Source organism: Cupressus sempervirens, chromosome 10 (assembly GCF_028749045.1).
Source record: "Cupressus sempervirens isolate cs-2001-9-10 chromosome 10, ASM2874904v1, whole genome shotgun sequence".
NCBI lineage: Eukaryota > Viridiplantae > Streptophyta > Pinopsida > Cupressales > Cupressaceae > Cupressus > Cupressus sempervirens.
The window spans coordinates 803,468,330-803,487,946 of record NC_143127.1 but is presented as its reverse complement, the minus strand read 5'-3'; positions in this window follow the sequence as shown (position 1 = coordinate 803,487,946).

The window sequence follows — 19,617 nt, the reverse complement described above, 5'->3', positions numbered from 1 at the left end:
AAAATTATTAGGTGAGTATGATTAAGGTACTCTTGTGGTTGCAAGTCCTTTTTCGTGTATTGGGTGCAAGAGGGTTGTTATGAATAGAGCCCTTACCAAACACCTTAGGATTTAGAGGCCACCATATTTGTCACTCAATATCTTAGTGCAAAGATCGATCCTAGTGAACTACTTGGATCACCCCAAGATTTTATAGTCACTATATGTGTTTCTTTAGATGTGGGTAACCCATCTATGACAAAGGCAATATCTATTGTGGGAAACCACTTTGTGTGAGGTGAGGGATGATCAAGTTTGGGCCAAGGTATTGAGTCATGTCCTTTAGAAAGGTCTTGCTTCAATGTATTTTTGAATGTTTTATACTTGTGTATTTCATTTGAACATACACAATTGGTAGTCTTATAGAGTTTTTCTTTTAAAACTTCCCAAGTGTTTGTATTGGTAAGGTTGCTTTGTCCCTTATCCAATTTCTTGAAGAAGTGTGTTTTCATCACCATTACTTTCACAAATTTCTATTTTACTATCAAAACTAAACCTACGCACTTCTATCATAGTCACTTTGCAATATTTGGTTGAAAATTTTAGTCAAACTTAAGTCTTTTGGACACGGAAGGTCACATACTATTTTTATTGGTAAACTATCATACTACCTCTGTGCAATATATTGTACTATAATTTTGGTGTCTAAAAAGTATCATATTTCCTCAACAACTCTATCATACTATTACTCTACAAACTACCATTCTTCCATTTACAAACTATCGTATTACCTAAAACTATTGTATTGCAATTTGGAAAATGTCATACGAAACTTCTTGTTGTCCTACTATCATCCTCTTTACTGAAATGTATTTCATGGTTCCTATACCTAGTTGATTTGATTGAGTTTTCTTTTGGATGATTTACCTACTTGATTTGACTTGAGTTTTCTCTTGGTTTCTATACTTGATCACACTACTTCTCTAGTCTAAAATTTACATGTTTAGGTCTATTTAGGCTGAAAATGATCACCTTGGCTCCTTGGTTACATACTTGATTTGGAAGGTTGTCCACTTGTAATCTTGCTTACTCTATCTACTTGCCTATTTAACTTATTTCCTATCTCTCAAACCAAGTCATTGGTGTCATAAATTTCTTGGACACTTTTCTTCAAAAGTTACTCTCATAACTTTGTTACTATATTTCTTTGATAAGTTAACACCTTTCTTTTCTAAGTTTGGACTACAAGTGTCTTGTGTTATCCTATTAAGATGAAAAATATCTCTTACATGCATGTTACAAATAAGTTCCAATTTGGTCAAGGGAATCATCCTTCTTTTAGCTTTGAGGAATTACATTTTCCAACTAGACATCCACATAGACAACATTTTGAGGCTAAACCTATCTTTGACTAAGTAGAGGAAGATAAATCTACCACTTGGTATGATCCTCTTAGTCACTTTGGTGGCTCCCTTGTCACTCCACTCAAAACCCCTACGACTAAAAATTGTGTGTCTTTCACCATGAATAGTGAAGATAGAAACAAACATTTGGAAAGCCTCTTTGCTAATATATTGGAAAAAATAGAAAGATGAAATAAGGCATACTTAGATGAACAAGATAGACTCAAAAAAGAAAGACTTATGGTTGCTAGGTTTAATGCTAATGTGTTTGGGGAAGATAATAGTCACAACTTTAGAGACAATGCTAATGATAATGGATTTGGAAACCAACATGCCAATACTAATGTCTTTGGAGACCATAATGCTAATCCTAGTTATAGTAACCCCTTTGAAAACTTTGGAAATAATGGAAACAATAATCCTCCTAGGACTCCAAGATCTCATCTTGAGGGTTATGTGTCTCTATCTAGACATTCCCATCATGGACAACCTTCACATAGATCAAAAAATGGGAGCGAAGTAGCTAATAATGTTACTAGAAAAGATCGTATGAAGTTCCAACAAGATGACTACTTTCAAAAGCTCATGCTTAAAGCTTTGGGACAAAACGTAGATCAATACTCTATGCGCTTGACCTCCAAAGGATGGAGACTACAACATGACTTTGACATTCAAAGGATTATTCAAAAGAGAGAACCTAACTAAACTGAGATTCCAAGGAAACAAGTCCAAGACCTACAAAATAAATTTGCATGCATGGAAAAGGAAAAGGAAAAGCCAAAGCCTTCATTCTCCATAGAATCTATATGTGTGCTCCCTTTTGAAGGGAATCTCTATATGATACCTTTCCCATGAGATGTTGGGATTCCTAAATATGAAAAATATAATGTTAACGGGGATCCACATGATCACATAACCTAATTCTATTCACTTAGTATGGACTTTATGCATGATGATACTTACCTCATGAGACACTTTTGAAGGAGTTTGAATGGTCAATCCATGGCATTGTTCACACAAGTTACACCTCACTTCAAATATTTTGATGAGCTTGCACAAAGGTACATAAAACATTATTCCTACAACATTCAACACCTCATCACTATGCTTGACTTGTACAACATCAAACAAAAATTGGGTGAACCTTTTTTTACCTATTTGCAAAGATGGAGGAAGCTACATTCTAGGTACCCTCATCAAATTCTTGAAAATGAGAAGATTGACATATTTGTTAGCACTCTTGTACCTAATCTATGCCATGACTTAAGGAAACAAGTATCCATTATCTTTAATGAAACGATTGAGAGTTCATATTGCATAGAGGAAATTGTTTTAAAAAATTGAGAGATAACCTTGAATAAGGAAAAGACTAATGACAATGGAAATGGTAAGGAAAAAGGTAAACCTTGCAACAAGAATAAGTGTGTTTTCAATGATGGGGTAGTTGACATTCTTAAAACCAAAGATCCTACTTCAACTTTGATAATTCTATTCTAGCTACTAAACAAAAAGAGGTTGCTAAGACAAATGACTCTAACAAGCCAAAGTCCACACAAACATCTAAGCCTAAGCATAGTTTCTCTCCTTTGGACGATTCTTATGATGTGATCCTCAAGACATTGCTTGATAACAATAACTGTGTGAATTGAGTGATGAATGTGAAGTAGGTCATTATATTGGCAATAATGAGCCAACAAAGTATTTTTCATAAAACCTCCAATCAAATAGTCATGCATGGCTATAGAACTCCTAATTCTATGGTGAACAATAATCTTTTAATCATTTTTTTACATGTACATACAATCACATTCAAGTATGGTCCCTTAATCTCACACGTCTTAACCTAAGCTTTATAAATTTATTTTACACAAAAGAAGAAATGATATCTCTAGCACATAAATTGTTGGGAATTCACATTTTCATCATCCTTGGTTAAATCAAGTTCACCATGGAGACATTCATAAATGAATGTACCATAATTCTTAGCAAATAGACCCAATTTTGGTTTGATAATATATCCCAATAAACGACAACCTTTGTTTAACTTAAACACCATGTAGTGGGCCTTGAAAAGTTTTTGAACAAGATGGAATTTGTAAATCTTCAAGATGTAGATCCCATAAAGCTTTGAATCAAAATGCATTACCTACAATAAAAGTAAAAATGTTAGTCAAAGGGCCCTCTTCAAAAAGATCTAAAGGGTAAGGTACATAGGCAATAAATTGATTTTCCTCTCCATAAATGGGTTCAATAAGATAGCATGACCCCTTGTAGTGATCAAGATTGGTAAGTCCATCTGTTGAAATAGTGGTCCACATACCAGTGGAAGATTCAACAACTATTGTTGCTCCTGCTTCTTTGAGGGGCACTTCAAGTTGAGGAGTGTCTCAAAATGTTGCCAAGATATTGATATCTTTGGTTTGATATTCCAGAGTATAATAAGTTAATATGTAATATTTAACACCCTCTTTGAATTCGATGGTTTCTTTAGTCTCTATTTTTGGTGACGTAAATAATTCCCTCCTTATGATTGATTAGTTAATAGCTATTACAAGAATGAGGTTTACTCAACCTACCCATGTCAAATGTAAAGAATCACTTTTGTATTAATTTTTTTTGTACAAGATAATCATTTTGTAGCCTCTATTGTCAAAAAGGATTTTCTTTCATTCAAGATATATTGTATCATGTTGTGTATGTATGATGAAACCCAATTTCTTAATTTGACTAGAGGATATTTCTGCAATTCCAATTTATTCTATTATTAATATGTGAAATGTGATAGGTTTCTTCACTTTAGGAAAAAAAGAAAAAGAAAATAAATTGCAATAACAGACATGGGCATAGGTGAAAATGTGCCTAGTTATTGGCTTAAATAGATAAAAAATTCCTTAGGATTGGAATCTATTTACTTTCAATTTCATAGATTAATATTTCTTTATCTCAACAAAATTGCATCAACAATGTCTAGTTATGTTAAAGCTCTTTTGAGAGTCACATTAGCCTTGATTGTGTGTCTCTTTCCTTAAGCTTGTGCATGATCAACTTTCACTAGTCTAAAATTTTCTTGAGTCTCTTGAAGATCTATACCAATACCTCTTTTCTCATTATTTACTAGTAATGTGATTACATAATTTTATATTTTGGAAAAACCACCCATCAAAGCCATAGTGGAACATTGGGCATTGATTCATATTTCCATGACTCCTATATCCAAATATTTTACAATTGTAAAATGATTGGGTAATACACCCATTTGAGCACTATTGGTAGTTAGTATTATTTCTTGAACTTTTGAATCCCAAACAACTCGATTAGGAGTGAGGACATGAAGATTTAGGTTCATTTTATTTCTTTTAACTTCATAGCCTTTGTGGTAGTTTCGGCAATGCTACCTACCAAATAAAAAAGATTATTCACATAGACCATCTAATTCTTTGAAAAGGATCATTTAAAAACCTCTAATCATCTCTATTAGACTAACATATTTACCAAGGGAACTAGTGAATACTTCTGCTACAAAAACAGTTGTGACAAAAACTGTTCAATCTTTCTTACTCTTGCTATGGTTAAATGATCATCTCCTAATAATTAATCTAATCTAGGAAAAATTATAATATCTTGAAGTTCCTTATAATGTTACAAAGTTTATTTAACTCCTTGTGTGGTTTCATAATGCTCTTTTCCTACGAGCAAAGATTAGATCATAGTTGATGTGGAATCTAGCAAATGTACTACTAGATAGATGTCCTTGGTATCTAATTCTCTCAATAGTATAGCAGTAGCATCTAAGTGTGAAAATGTTGTAGTAGGAGCCATCATTCTTCAGTAGAATTTATTCACCCATTTGAAGTAGTTGAAAATGAGCTTAGACGGTCTAGAGAATTGACCTAAACAGAAATAACTTTCAGTGCCTTGAATATTCAACCTAGTTTATCAAAGAGCACAAGTGCTAGAGGAGATTTTTCTAGCATCAACAGATCTGATGAGAACAGAAAGATTGAAGGAGTAGCCCTTTTAGTAAGAAGATAAAAAGATGGTAAGAAAATCTTTAAATGTTGGACTTGTAATTAATTTGGTCATTATGCATCTAAGTGTCCTCAAAGAGAGAAAAAGTATAGAGGCAATTTCAAACCTAGAAGAGATGGAAGATGTTTGTATGCAAATGAAGAAGATGATTATGATGAACAAGCAGTATGTGCTAGTGATGATAAAATAGGATTTATAGCAAATAAAGAAGAAAGTCTAGAGAAAATAGCTTTGGTGTCATGGGTTGAAAAGAAATCTGATTGGATAATTGATTGTGGTTGTTCACATCATATGACTAGTGATATGAACAAGTTTTTTGACTTCAAAAGTCATGATGGAGGAATTTTTAGAGTTGGAAACAATGCAGCATGCCAAGTTAAAGGTATTGGATCTATAACTCTTGATGGTAAGACTAACACTAAGGATGTATATTTTTTTGATGGTTTAAAGCACAATCTTTTGAGTGTTGGACAACTAGTGGATAACGAGTATTAGTTGTAGTTCATGGAGAAGACATGCATGATCAGAGACATGATGGAAAGGTAATTGGAATAGGAACCAGATCTAGAGGTAATGTATTTCAATTGAATCCTACTGAAATGACATGTTTGGTTGTAAACGTAGATGATAGTTAGATATGACATAAGAGATTTTGTCATATAAACTTTGACAATATTGTGAAGACTAGTAGTATGTTTGTAGTTAGAGATTTTCCTAAGATTGTAAAGCCTACTAACACAATTTGCAAGGAGTGTGTCTTGGCAAAGCATAACAGAACTTCTTTTTCTAGGAAGAAGTTTATTACTACAACAAAATTGGAGATTGTACATATAGATCTTAGCAGTCCTACGAAGACTAAAGGATTCTATGGTGAAAGGTATTTCATGATTTTAGTTGATAAATTTTCTAGAATGATGTGGGTTGCATTTCTTAAAGAAAAATCTGAGGCATTTGATAAGTTCAAGATATTCAAGAATGGAGTTGATAATGAATTAGGTATGAAGATTAAATGTTTAAGATCATATAAAGGAGGAGAATTTACTAGAAATGAGTTTAACATATTTTGTGAAACTAATGGAATCAAAAGATAGTTATCAGCTTCGAGAACTCCTGAATAGAATGACATTATAGAGAGAATAAATAGGTCAGTAACAGAAGCATCAAGAGCTATGTTAGCTGAGAATGATGTATCCAAGATGTTTTGGAGAGAAGCTATGAATACATCAATCTACACTATGAACAAAGTGCAAATCAGGAGAGACACAAACAAGACCCCTTATGAACTCTGATTTGGTCGCTCACCTATAGTTAAGAATTTTAGAATTTTTGGCTGTAAGTGTTATTTCAAAAGAGATGATGATATTGGTATGTTTGATTCTAGAAGTGATGAAGGTATATTTCTTGGTTATTCATTGAAAAGCAAGGCTTATAGATGTTATAATATGATAACTAAGACTATTATGGAAAGTGAAAATGTGAGAGTTGATGAGAAATTTAGGATACAAGAAAGAATAGTTGATTACAATTTAGATGATGAGAATGTTGTTACTAAATCAAGGAATGAAGTATTCTTTGAGACTAACAATAATTTGCAAAATGAAGGAGAGGCAAGGTAGGAACAAAGATCAGAACCTTCAATAGAGCTAAGAGTTGAGATAAAGAAGTAGAATCAATAAAGAACTATGTTTGATATTTCAAGTTGAACTTAAGAATGTAGATGAATTATGTAAAGATGACTATTGGAAACAAGCTATGAAAGAGGAATTGGATCAAATAGTAAAGAATGAGACATGGGAATTGGTCCCCAAACTAGCAGACAAGAATGTGATAGGAACAAAATGAGTATTCAAAAACAAGATGAATGAACAAGGTGAAGTTGTAAGGAACAAAGCAAGATTGGTATGTAAAGGTTACTCACAACAAGAATGAATAGACTATGACAAGACCTATGCTCTTGTGGCGAGAATAGAAGCAATAAGGTTATTCTTAGCATATGCAGCATATAAGAAATTCAAAGTATATTAGATGGATGTCAAGTCAACATTTCTGAATGGAGAACTTGAAGAAGAGGTATAAATAGAATAGCCTGAAGGTTGTCCTTTGACAAATGACAAGGATATAGTATGCAGATTGAAGAAAGTATTGTATGGATTGAAGCAAGCACCCAGAACCTGGAATGCAAGGTTGGACAAGCATTTGACAAAGCTTGAATATAACAAAGGTATGACATATAGTGATCTCTATTGGAAAGAAATTGATGATTTTGGTAATATTTATTGATGATATCATATTTGGAGGAAATGATGATGAAAGTGACAAGTTTGCAGAAAAAATGAAGGAATTTGAAATGAGCATGATAGGAGAAATGAAATATTTTCTAGGATTACAAATTGAGTAGGACAAAGAAGGGATCTTTATTTCTCAGACTAAATATTTGAAAGATTTACTAAAAAGGGTTGGTTTGGAAACATGGTAAACCTATTGGAACACCTATGGTAATTGGACACAAGCTATCTACAAAGGATGAGACACCTGCTATTGAGCAGAAGAAGCAAATATCTATGATCGGAGGATTGCAATAGTTGACTCACACAAGGCCGAATATAGCTAATGTAGTTGGAATTGTTGTAAGATTTCAAGTTGACCCCAGAGAAGCACATTATGTAGTAGTCAAAAGGATATTTAGATACCTAAAAGGAACACTAGAGTTCAGATTGTGGTATGATAGATCTAATGATTTCATTTTATATGCTTATATTAATGCTGATTGGGCAAGTAGCATGGATGATAGAAAGAGCACCAGTGGTGGAGCCTTCTTTCTTGGAGGAAGATTGGTTTCTTGGCTAAGCAAGAAGCAAGATTATACCTCACAAAGTACATCTGGAGCAGAATATGTTGCACCAACAAACAATTGTAATCAAGTTGCTTGGATGAAATAGATGTTGAAGAATATAAGGATAAAATTTAGTAAACCTGTTATCATACATTGTGACAACACAAGCACAGTAAATATGTCCAAAAATCTAGTGTTGCATTCTAAGACCAAGCACATTTCTATCAAGTATCACATGTTGAGAGAAAAAGTTGCAGAGAAGGATATTAGATTGGAGTATGTAAGGACTAAAGAGAAGATTGTAGATATTTTTACTAAGCCTCTTCCCAAAGAGACTTTTGAGTATTTGTGAGGTATGCTAGGGGTTATGCCCCTTCCTACACCAGAGTGGATGATGCAAGAGTGCATTAGTCTAGTGTAATAGAGCACTATTGTTTGTTTGGACTAAATGCAGATGCTTCTTGTATGGGGGAGTATCTGTGATGGACAGAGTCATTTAGGACTCTTGTTGGATGTTGTTTTTGAACAGTGTCTTTGGACACTTGAGCTAGTCAGAAACAGTTGTTGCAAAGTTTGACGGTTTTTGAAACCTTTGACATTGATATCAATGGGGGATAAGTACAACATGGAAAAATAGTTCAGAAAGCATGGAAAAGTACAACATGAAAGAATGATTGATGAAGAAGATTTGAAAAGAAAGGTTAACTATCTTTTACAATTGGTATTTTTAGAACTAGATGTTTTTCGTCTATGTTGCCATCAATGCCAAAGGGGGAGATTGTTGGAAGCATGAATGTTAATGATATTCCTGTAGGGGAGTATTGTATAAACATGATTAGATCATTATCATGATGATATGTTACATTCATGATTGTATTTGTCATTGATATCAACGTAGCAATTTTTTGTGGTATCTGATAGAAGAACAATAAAGAGATCAAGTTGGTATGGATAGACAGTTGAGCATTTTCACTAAGCAAGGTTAAAGGGAGATACTACTAAGTGTTTAGTATATGCAGCTAACCTCAAAGCATAAGATATTAAGTTTGAAAGAAGTTATGCAAGTTTTGGTGAAGATTGTTCTGAGATAGATTTTACAAAGGCATATTCTAGTAAACTTGTTATATCTCTTAGCATATTTTTTATTCTGAGAAGCTGAAGTTAAAGATGTGAAGAATACATGTTGTTGATGATATGGCCAAACTCACTCATCATAATGATATGTACGAAAAGTTATTTAAGTTATAAGGTGGAAGATTAATGTTATCACTAAGTGTAATATGTTTTTATTAAGTAAATCAAAACACTAAGTGTAATATGTTCTTAATGTGGTCCTATAATAATTAATTGAGAAGGTGTAACAACCGACTCAAGGATTATTTTATGGATTTGGTATAAAGGAAATATGTTTTCCTTTATCATAGAAGATGAATGTGTGAGATGTACAAATGATTATAAGCAGCACAAAGAGTAGAAAACAAAGTTGAACATAGCAGAGCGAAGGTGAAGGAAACTTTTTTGCTGAGGTTTTATTGTGTGATCCAAAGTTGGATACTTGGATCTGAGGTTTTTGACCTAGTCTACAAGGTCTAACAGTGATTGGTTTGGTTGACAGGACAGAGGAAAGAAGTTAAAGTATAGTACATACAATTATTCTGCAAGGAATAGTTGAGAGATCAGTTGGACAGTGAGTTCAGTGATCTTGCCCTAGAAGCTATTTGGACAGTGGGTCCTTCTGTCTTCTACAACTTCTCACAAGGTTGGCACAACTCCTAATAGGGTTTGAATCTTCTAACAAGGATTCAAAGTCTCCTAACAAGGACTCATATGTACTAATTGTTGTAATAGACTCCTAACAGGGTCCATCCTCTAACAAGGAATATTTATGATGTGAATATCAGGATTTAACTGTGTGATTTTTGAGTCAAACTCGATGACCCATGTTTCATGAGTAGTGATTCAACATGAATCCATCTCTCATGAGAATGAATGGAACACTTAGCACTCATTGGATCTAGGTGATGCTCACAGGGGTGAAGCACCGGGACTTCCCGGGAGGTCACCCATCCCAGTACTACTCCAGCCTGAGCGCGCTTAACTACGGAGTTTCCTCCATAGTTAAACCCAAAGCTTGCAACCCCATTTGCATGGGGTTGCAAGCTTTGGGTTTAATTGTGGAGGAAACTCCGTAGTTAAGCGCGCTCAGGCTGGAGTAGTACTGGGATGGGTGACCTCCCGGGAAGTCCCGGTGCTTCACCCCTGTGAGCATCACCTAGATCCAATGAGTGCTAAGTGTTCCATTCATTCTCATGAGAGATGGATTCATGTTGAATCACTACTCATGAAACATGGGTCATCGAGTTTGACTCAAAAATCACACAGTTAAATCCTGATATTCACATCACAATTTGACTAGCTGTGGAAATCATCTCCTACTTATCAAAGGAATATTTATATTAGTATATCATCTTATGGGAATCATTCCCACTAGGGCTTTCCCTTTGATCAAAAGTTTCCCTAGTTAACATATCTGGTGTAATTGTCTTGTGCATCTTATTGTGGTTGTTGTTTACTTTGGTTGAATGTGTTTAAGGTTGATAAATGTTTTAATTATTGGATAATTGATACACCCCCACCCCCCCTCTCAGTTATCTTGGTGGACTATTGTTTCTAATAAAACACGCCAACTAGATTGGTTGCACATTCCACCATAAATGCCATATATGTCTAGTGAAGGAGCATTAGAAAAAGAGATGAGAGATGTTTTCTTCACTAGTCCGACACAGAACACACATCGACAACCCCTGAAATCCATGCTTGCATAAATTATCGCACTTAAGGCACCAACTATGGACCACCAACCACATAAAAAAATTGCATTTGGGTTGGGAAAACTTGTACCAGACTTGCTTCCATCAAGGCACTTGAATATCCCCCAAAGTATGATAGATAAAGCTGAACATATCCATATGACGCATAAAATTTGCCAAAAAAATCATTGCTACCCCAAGTGAGAACATCATTCCTACCCAAATTAGTATGCTCCCAAGATTGTAAAATCTGAACAAACTCCTTGCTATCCTCCATAGAGCTTATTGAAGGCCATTCATAAGGGTGTTTCTGATGAAATGAAAGAGCCAAACCTCTAGCACACCCTATCTTATAATGATCAACCATGTCCCAACCAGCATCAGTGAATGTTTCATAAAGGGCTTGAAGATGACGATGAGTGGAAAGGATAGAAGGGTGCCTATCCCAAGAGTCAAGCCAAATAGATCCCCAATGAAAAATCTAAAGGAAACTATCTTTAACCAACTGAGCTCCAAACTTCAGTGTGTTCCAAATTATGGATCCTCTCCCTTCCAAAGGAAAGCAGTGAACCTCAACCACATCAAAACTTGAAAGATACTTATGGGTGAGAATATGAGCCCAAGGTGATGTTAGTTAGTACACTAGCGCCAATAAAGCTTAGCAGCGAGAACTTGCCTATTTAAAATAGATAATCATAATCCAAGGTTGCCCTCCTTTTGTAGTCTAAAAACTGATTTCCACTTAACTAGACTCCATTTAGAAGTTGAAAGATTCACATTCCAAAGAAATTGACGGGAGAGAGTATCAAATTCCCAAAGAAAATAAATAGTAGTTTGAACAAAACACATGTAAATAGGAAGGGCTTAGATAATTGACTTTAATAGAGTCAGATGAGCAGTAGTTGATAACCATTGATGAGGCCACGGGTTAACCTTTTGACCAGTTTGTCAAGAAAAATTTGCCAGGAGGATCTAGGATGTTTACCAAGTGTAAGAGGAATACCCAAATAAACAAAGGGAGGAGACCCAATTTGAAACCTTAGAATAGTGGCATTATGCCTCTGAATAGCTTGAGGGGTATTGAAGAAAAAAATGGAGTTTTTCTCATTAACTTTTTGACCTAAAGTTGCAAGATAAACATACAAGGCATACCTAAAAGAAGTAGCTTCCTGAAGACAAGTCTACCCCATAAAAGAAGTATCATCCACAAACTAAAGATGAGAAAGTGGAGTGCAAGCCATCACCCCATTACCACCCATGAATCAAACTCTGGTGAGCATGAAGCTTAAGAAAACAACCCAAACACTTAGCCAAAATAATAAAGAGGTAGGGAGAAATAGGGTCCCCGTGGCAAAGTCCTCTAGAGGCACCAAATGGCTCTGAAGGAACACCATTCATAAGAATAGAAAAATGAAGCTTAAGTAATAGAACTCATAATCCAACTCACCCACTCTTGACAGAAACCAAAGGCTAAGAGGATCTTTTTAAGAAAACTTCATTTGACTCTGTCATAAGCCTTAGCCATATCCAACTTAATGAGCATAGATTTCTCTCTTGAAGTAGTCGTAGAATAAATAACTTCAAAAGCCATTACAATCCCATCAAGAATTTGTTTACTAGACACAAAATGGAAGGCATATCTTGAGTCTTTCAGCAATCAATTTAGTGATAATTTTCACAACATTACACAGGGCAATAGGGTGAAAGAAGTCAAGATTGTCAACACCTTCTTTCTTGGGGATGAGGTTCAATAATGTAGAGTTCAATGCACAAAGAATTTTCTTATTATGAAGGGATTCTTTAATCACCTGCAAGAGATCCATATTAATAATGTCCCAAAATTCCTGAAAAAAATCCACAAGGAAACCATCTAGGCTTGGAGCTTTACCTTTATTAATGCCAAACACAACCTTTTCAAGTTTTGGCATCAAAATTAGGAAAATAAGAGAGTCATTTGTGGCATTGGTGACAAGAGATGGAATGTAAGAAAGAATCAAGTTCTCCTCCTCAGGTGCAGGTTGAGAATCTTCAACAAAAAGATTAGAATAAAAGTAGCGGGCTTCCTTGGTCATAACTGACTAAGAGGAAGTCTGCAGTCCTTTCGTAGTAACAAGAGAAGAAATATACCCCTTATTATGACGAGCCTAAATAGAATGGTGACAAAAAGTAGTATTTATATCCCCTTCTTGCAACCAATCAATGCAAGCCTTTTTTTTCCAGCAAATCTCCTCCTGAAGCTCCCATTCTTCCACATCCTGCATAGCCTAGGATTCTGCCCTACCAAGAGCCTCTGAGAGCCCAAAGTCTCTAATTTGGTGAGTAATCACTGCAAGATGATCTAGAGCATTCCTCTATATGGACTGGAGGTTCCTAAAGCAGGAAGTATTCCATCTCTTAAGCTGGTTTTTGATGTACTTAAGTTTCTTCTCAAAGAAAAACATAGCTCTGCCATAAGCTAGTCCACCCTCTCTACACCACTTAGCCACCAAATCATATAACGACAACTCTAACTTTATTATTTATTAATAATTGTTGTACCTAGAATTATTATCTTTAACTATCAAGGAATTGTAAATTATAGGCATATTACCTAGAGGGAGATAAATCTAGTAGTTGGCCGAGCAATATGCCCACCTTTTTTCAACAAGTGCAAAAAAAACCCCAAAAATAAAAGGTTTAGTTTTCAAAAAAAATTAGTCAACATGCTTTCCCACTGGCAACCGGAAATTGACTCATGCGAGTAAACCGCGTATGATAAATGGTTTCATGAGTCCCGCTTAATAGTTTAAAGTGTGGTTTTTCCTTCAATCCACTGGTACACTGTTTGTTTCAATTACATCTATACGCTTGAGAATCCCCATCTTTGAAATTTTTGTTTCAATTACACTTATACGCCTGAGAATGCTCATCTTTGAAATTTTGGAATCTTGGAGGCACCTTCTGAAATTTGAATAGAGAATTGTATGTTTAGAACAAAATGGGTGTTTTTTTATATTGGTCAGTAGTCAGGCATGCAGACTGCTTCACTAACAGATCTACCATCGCCATTGAGGGTCTCACAACGCATGCACTCGCAGACACAAGCAATTTCACGATGCCCATCAACTGATTTGGTATTGGTGCACTCATTTTACCTTTTTTTTCACTGATAAACGCGATGAATTTCTCAGATTCTGAAGCAACAATTTTTTTAAGGCGTAGACATTGATTAAAATGTTTGTGGGGATCTAGAGATTTCCACCATGTTTGTGAGTTATTTTGATTGTACTTTCACAGAGAAAATCAGATTCACCAATTGTCTACAGGGGGTAGAAAGCATTGGAGAGATATAATATTTGACTCACCAGATACTCTGCCCAATTATAGTTATTTTTCATAAGGCAAATCCCTGACGCCTTGAGATCACCCTCTGAACTTGCTGATAACCACAATTTGTCTCACACCTGAAAACGGTCGTTTTGTAAAACATCTTCAGTGACCGGTTACCATCGCCATTTACCATCTTCAATTGGTTATTTTCTCCTTAATCCATTCACATTAACTAAAACCTTATCGTGCACAACTTCACCAGTTCATTTCTCTTCGTTTACAATCACTTGATGATCAATTGACATATGACAAGGTGAGGTACCCAAATAGGTTGGGTTGTCAATCTCTGACTTCTCCCATCCGACTCTCATTATGAGAGAAATCTTACATAAATTGTGTTCAGTGTGATCTTTAGTGTGATCTTTGTCAACCAAAAAGAAAAAGAATGGGACTTGGCTATCTTGATCAAAATTGAAAATTTTGAAAATACAGTAGATTTTGTTAAAACTTTTAGCATTTTTTTTCATCATCTGTATGTTCTGTAATCGAAATACCCTCCCCATTGAAGAAGCATGCAGACCTTGTTCAGCTAGGCACTGAACGTCATCGTTCCTTATATTCACTCGCACCTTTCCCACAGAAATTTGTGTATCCCATTCGAATGTGCTTTGGGAGAAAATCATGAAATGTCATATTTCAGTGCAAATCTATCTACAACATTCATAGAAAATGGCATGGAAGATATTTCAATCTTATCTTCTCAATGCATGTTTTAGTTGGTATAGATAAATTATTAGTTCCTGCCCATGGCAGGAATACTAAGGCATTCATGTAGATGCTAAAGTCACATTAACTTAACCAATTAAATAAAAGTATTTTTACTTTACCAGCTTTTACTTAAAAGTTCACTTTTAAAATACATTTTTAAAATAAATAAATTACTATTTATTTCGCATTTGATTCGCAGAGAGTAATTTAGGCAAGGGGAAAAATATATTCCCCATACGAAAAATTGGGCTGAAATTAAAAGGCGGTGGAGTCCATATACTGAATGGAAAGGCGGTGCATTAAATGCTAATTGATAGTCATCTTTGTCTCCAGTACCCTTCCCTAAAAATTCACACTGTAATGAACAAGTAACCAGGTGTAGGTATCACATCCATTGCACTGAGGATCGTCAGAGCCAAAGCAAGCAGCGCCTCTGCCACCAACACGTAACCCAACATCACCCACTGCAACGCCATTCCTCTCCAGCTTTTAGCACCGCCTTTGTTTCTCTCTAGAAGGAAGAATAGAAAGAATCAAACTTTGCATGAAAGCAAGAGAGATTCGAACCCGGACTTCAGCACTCTGTACATTTTTTTCGTTGAATAAGGTTGTTGTTGCTGCATGCGTTTCTTTTTTTTCTCTTGTTGGTCTAATGTATAAAGGGAGAACCAAAAACACTGGTGTTCATTCTTTGAGCTGGGAGAAACGAAAACAGAGGTGTTCATTCTTTTCCTGAAAACTTCACTTGATTTTTCAGAAATCTGGTAAAGCAAGCTTCAGAAAAGTCTTTATTCTGTGTTTCTCCTTATAACATTTAAGCCATCACATTGAAACCCTGCCTGAAATAGGCTTATTATATAGATATTATTTTACATTAACTGCAATCTTGGGTGAATCAATGCGTAGTGTTTGCAGTGGTTGTAATGCTTTTCTGTTTATGATATAAACTTTCAGTATTTCAAATCCCATACAATGAATGCATATGCATACTTCGTAACGGGTGGGACAATAAATTCCAGATTCTGAAACTAATGGTTGTTAATAATATGTAGCTACAGGTTCCCTTGTACATGTAAAATAGGTAAACAAAACAATAAATATTTCCCTACATCACAATGCCACATTTCTCATTTCTGGCACTGAAAAAGGAGATTCAAGAAAGAGTTACAGTATAAATATCAAAGAACCCATGAATACATTTAAAAATACATTACATCACTAACTACATCTACTGATCTAATTCATGTAATTTAAAACCCTATATCTCCAACACCTCTGAGACTAAACACAAATTTACGCTTCCCTTTCTTCATGAAAAATAAGATGACAAACCCTTTCCACAACGATGATCATTCCCAAAGTGGTATGTGCTGAAAATGGTCCCTAATCATGTTCAGGATTAGAACCTGTGTTAGCACCTGGTGACCTGAACTGGATCTGTCAATACATAATAAATCAAATAAAAATGATTCAAACAGAGAGCAATAAAAATCATGTGTAAGAGAGAAGAAATTTCAATTGTGATTGTCTTAGGTCTTAACCGAAAAACATGGTGAGCCTGGTCACTACATCATTTTTAAAAATTATTTTTTGTGATTTAAATTTTAAATTCCTATTGGTCGAAGGGATTTTCACCAAAGGTAATTTTCTTTTTTAATTATTGAAAAATGGACAGAAAAAAAGAACAGATAAGCTTGTATTAATTATTATGACAATGTACGGCTGGAAATCTGGAAGCTTCTTCTAGTTTCTAATGCTTACCAGGTGCACATCTTCCCCCTCCATTAACGGTGTTGCTGATCTTGTTGGTGTGATGTGATAGCCTGAGGATATGAGACCTTGGGAATAGGGTATGAACATGAAGCCACGCATTCAACATCTACAATAAATTTAGAAAGTCCAAACATATACCACTGCTTCCAGTCATCAACCCATTCTGTATGAGATGATTTCCAAAAGCATATCCTCCTTGCATATTCACGATGCAGCCTCTCCATTTTTTCAGATGGGATTCAATGTTGATGAGGTACTAAATGAATGTAAAATTCCGCTCTTTGTTGACTCGTTACCAAAACTATAGTATGTTGCCAAAGTTGTCTGGTTATTTTGGCTCACAGAAAATGTGGCAGTCATAGTGCCCTTAATGTTTTTGGGCAGATGCATATTCATAGCTAGTTCAAACATTGAATGCATCCAACCATTACAAAAGCTGCTCATTTGCCTGAAAGACCAGATCAAAAAAAACTTTAATGGCATTCAATTTGTCAAATTCACATTGCCCTGCTGACATCTATGTGACTCAAGACCATGCCAACCAGGAATTGAATAGGTGCCTACTAATTAAACATGAATTTTCAAGGTTCTCTCAATGTGGCAAAATGGTCATGTTTGACACGTTGAGATGGCTTATTGTGAAAGCTGCCATTTACTTGCATTGCCAGACATTTTCACTTGGAGACTTGTGTCACTAAAGGACTGCATCTAAGTTCCAATTTTATCGCAGGCTCCAAAAGAAATATTAAAAAATACCATTTACAATTTGTCATGCGCCTCATCTCCAGTTAAGGGAAACACAAAATTATTGCAGCCGGACAGGACACATCTGGGAGCAACTCGGGTCTGTGGGATTTTATTCCACCCATGCCATTTCATCAAATGTTATGTTGTTTGCCATATAATCTTGTTCAAAATGTGTGACCGTATAAATCTTTTAAAATAAAAAACTTTTTTCACCAATATTGATTTGGCCGTAAGTGATTTGAGTGTTGTTTTGGCTAAATTCATATAATGTTAAACATTCGATCTTATATATTTTTTACATTAATGTGCTCTTTTATATTTTTGCATTTTATTCTTTTTGTTCTATCTAATTTTTACTTTTTTTTAAAAAACTCTTACAATTTTTTTAAACATGAAACAATTTTTCTCAAGTTGCAACATAAGCTGTGACAAATATAATGTGTGGTATTTAAGTTGACAAAGAATAATCTAAGGGATTTTCTTAGATTTTGAACTTTCTTTTATCAATTTTATTTAACGGAAAAATATTAAGAATTTTTTTAGAGTCTTACAAATTATTTATTTAATTTTTATCATTTCTTGTAATAAATAGAATCATAAATTATTATATTAATAATTTTCAAAAATTTTTATTTATGTATACTTTTATCAAATTTGATTATTTGCATAATACTATATTATAATATAACAATTATATTAAATGAAGTTTTATGTAATGATATTATTTTATTTATATATATTAAAAGTAATTAAAAATATACATTATTTTCTTTTTTATTAATAAAAAAGTTGAGAGATAACTCAAGACTATAAAAAATTATTCAATGTTCTTATTTTTAAAATTAAAAATTAAAAGAAAGTTGATTTTCAATATAATAAAACAAATTCATTACATGAATAAAAAATATAAAACTTTCTATCTTCATAGTGTTCTTATTCATTTTTTTTGAAAAAAAATATCTTATACTCGAAAAAAATTGAAGTTGTTTTCCAATCTTTTTCATTCTCTATTAGAATCTTTTAGATTTCTTTTAACTTATAATAATTTAAGTACAACTATTAGAAAGTTAAATATAAATATTATGACATTAAATTAACTACCAAGATGTCACTAATTATTAATTTAAGTTCTACAAGGACTTAGAGCTATCATACTAAGTTTTTAAGCATCCCAAGTATGCATCAGCAAGGAAGGCTCCAAGTAATATAAGCACAAAAATTAACTATCCACTCTGTCATAAAATTATTAGAATGCATATATGTTATTATATATGAAAACATGTTCAAAGTGACATAATTATATTAATTTTCAAGCTTATGTCTTTTGAAAAAAAGAAACACATAATTATATTAATAAAAAAATAGAATAACAATTATAACTAAACAACAAAACATATAACTAGCCTACTCCAAATAAACATATAGACCGGCATCATTGCAATGTATAGGTTTAAAAAATCTCAATACATTTCATATTCATGATCACCTACAACCTTCATAAATTAAATTACAAATATTTTTTTCAGATCTACATTTGAATATCATGACCACAAAGAAAAACTAAAAAATCCAAAAATGAATGAACAAAATGAGAACTCCGCTGGTCAACATGATCAAATAAAATTATTTGGAGACATACTACACAGCCATATCTTAAAAATTCTTCAGAGGCAAAAAACTTTAGACTGGCACCTCAAAAATGTTGCAGACGACATTTTGTTTCTCCTTTACTGTAGAGAAAGTTGGACTTTACGCGTGTTTGAAACTGCATGGACATGTAGTAGGACTAGTTGTACAATTTAACACTTATTCAAGTTCATTACAATTACTGCAAAAAGAAAAATGGTTCAATTGGAGTTAAGTTCGGTGGAGCTATCAGCAAATACAGGTATGTAAGAGTCAGATCCAATTCCAACTCATGTGCATTGGGAGACTATTAATTAGTTTTAATTAATATTTCGAAGCT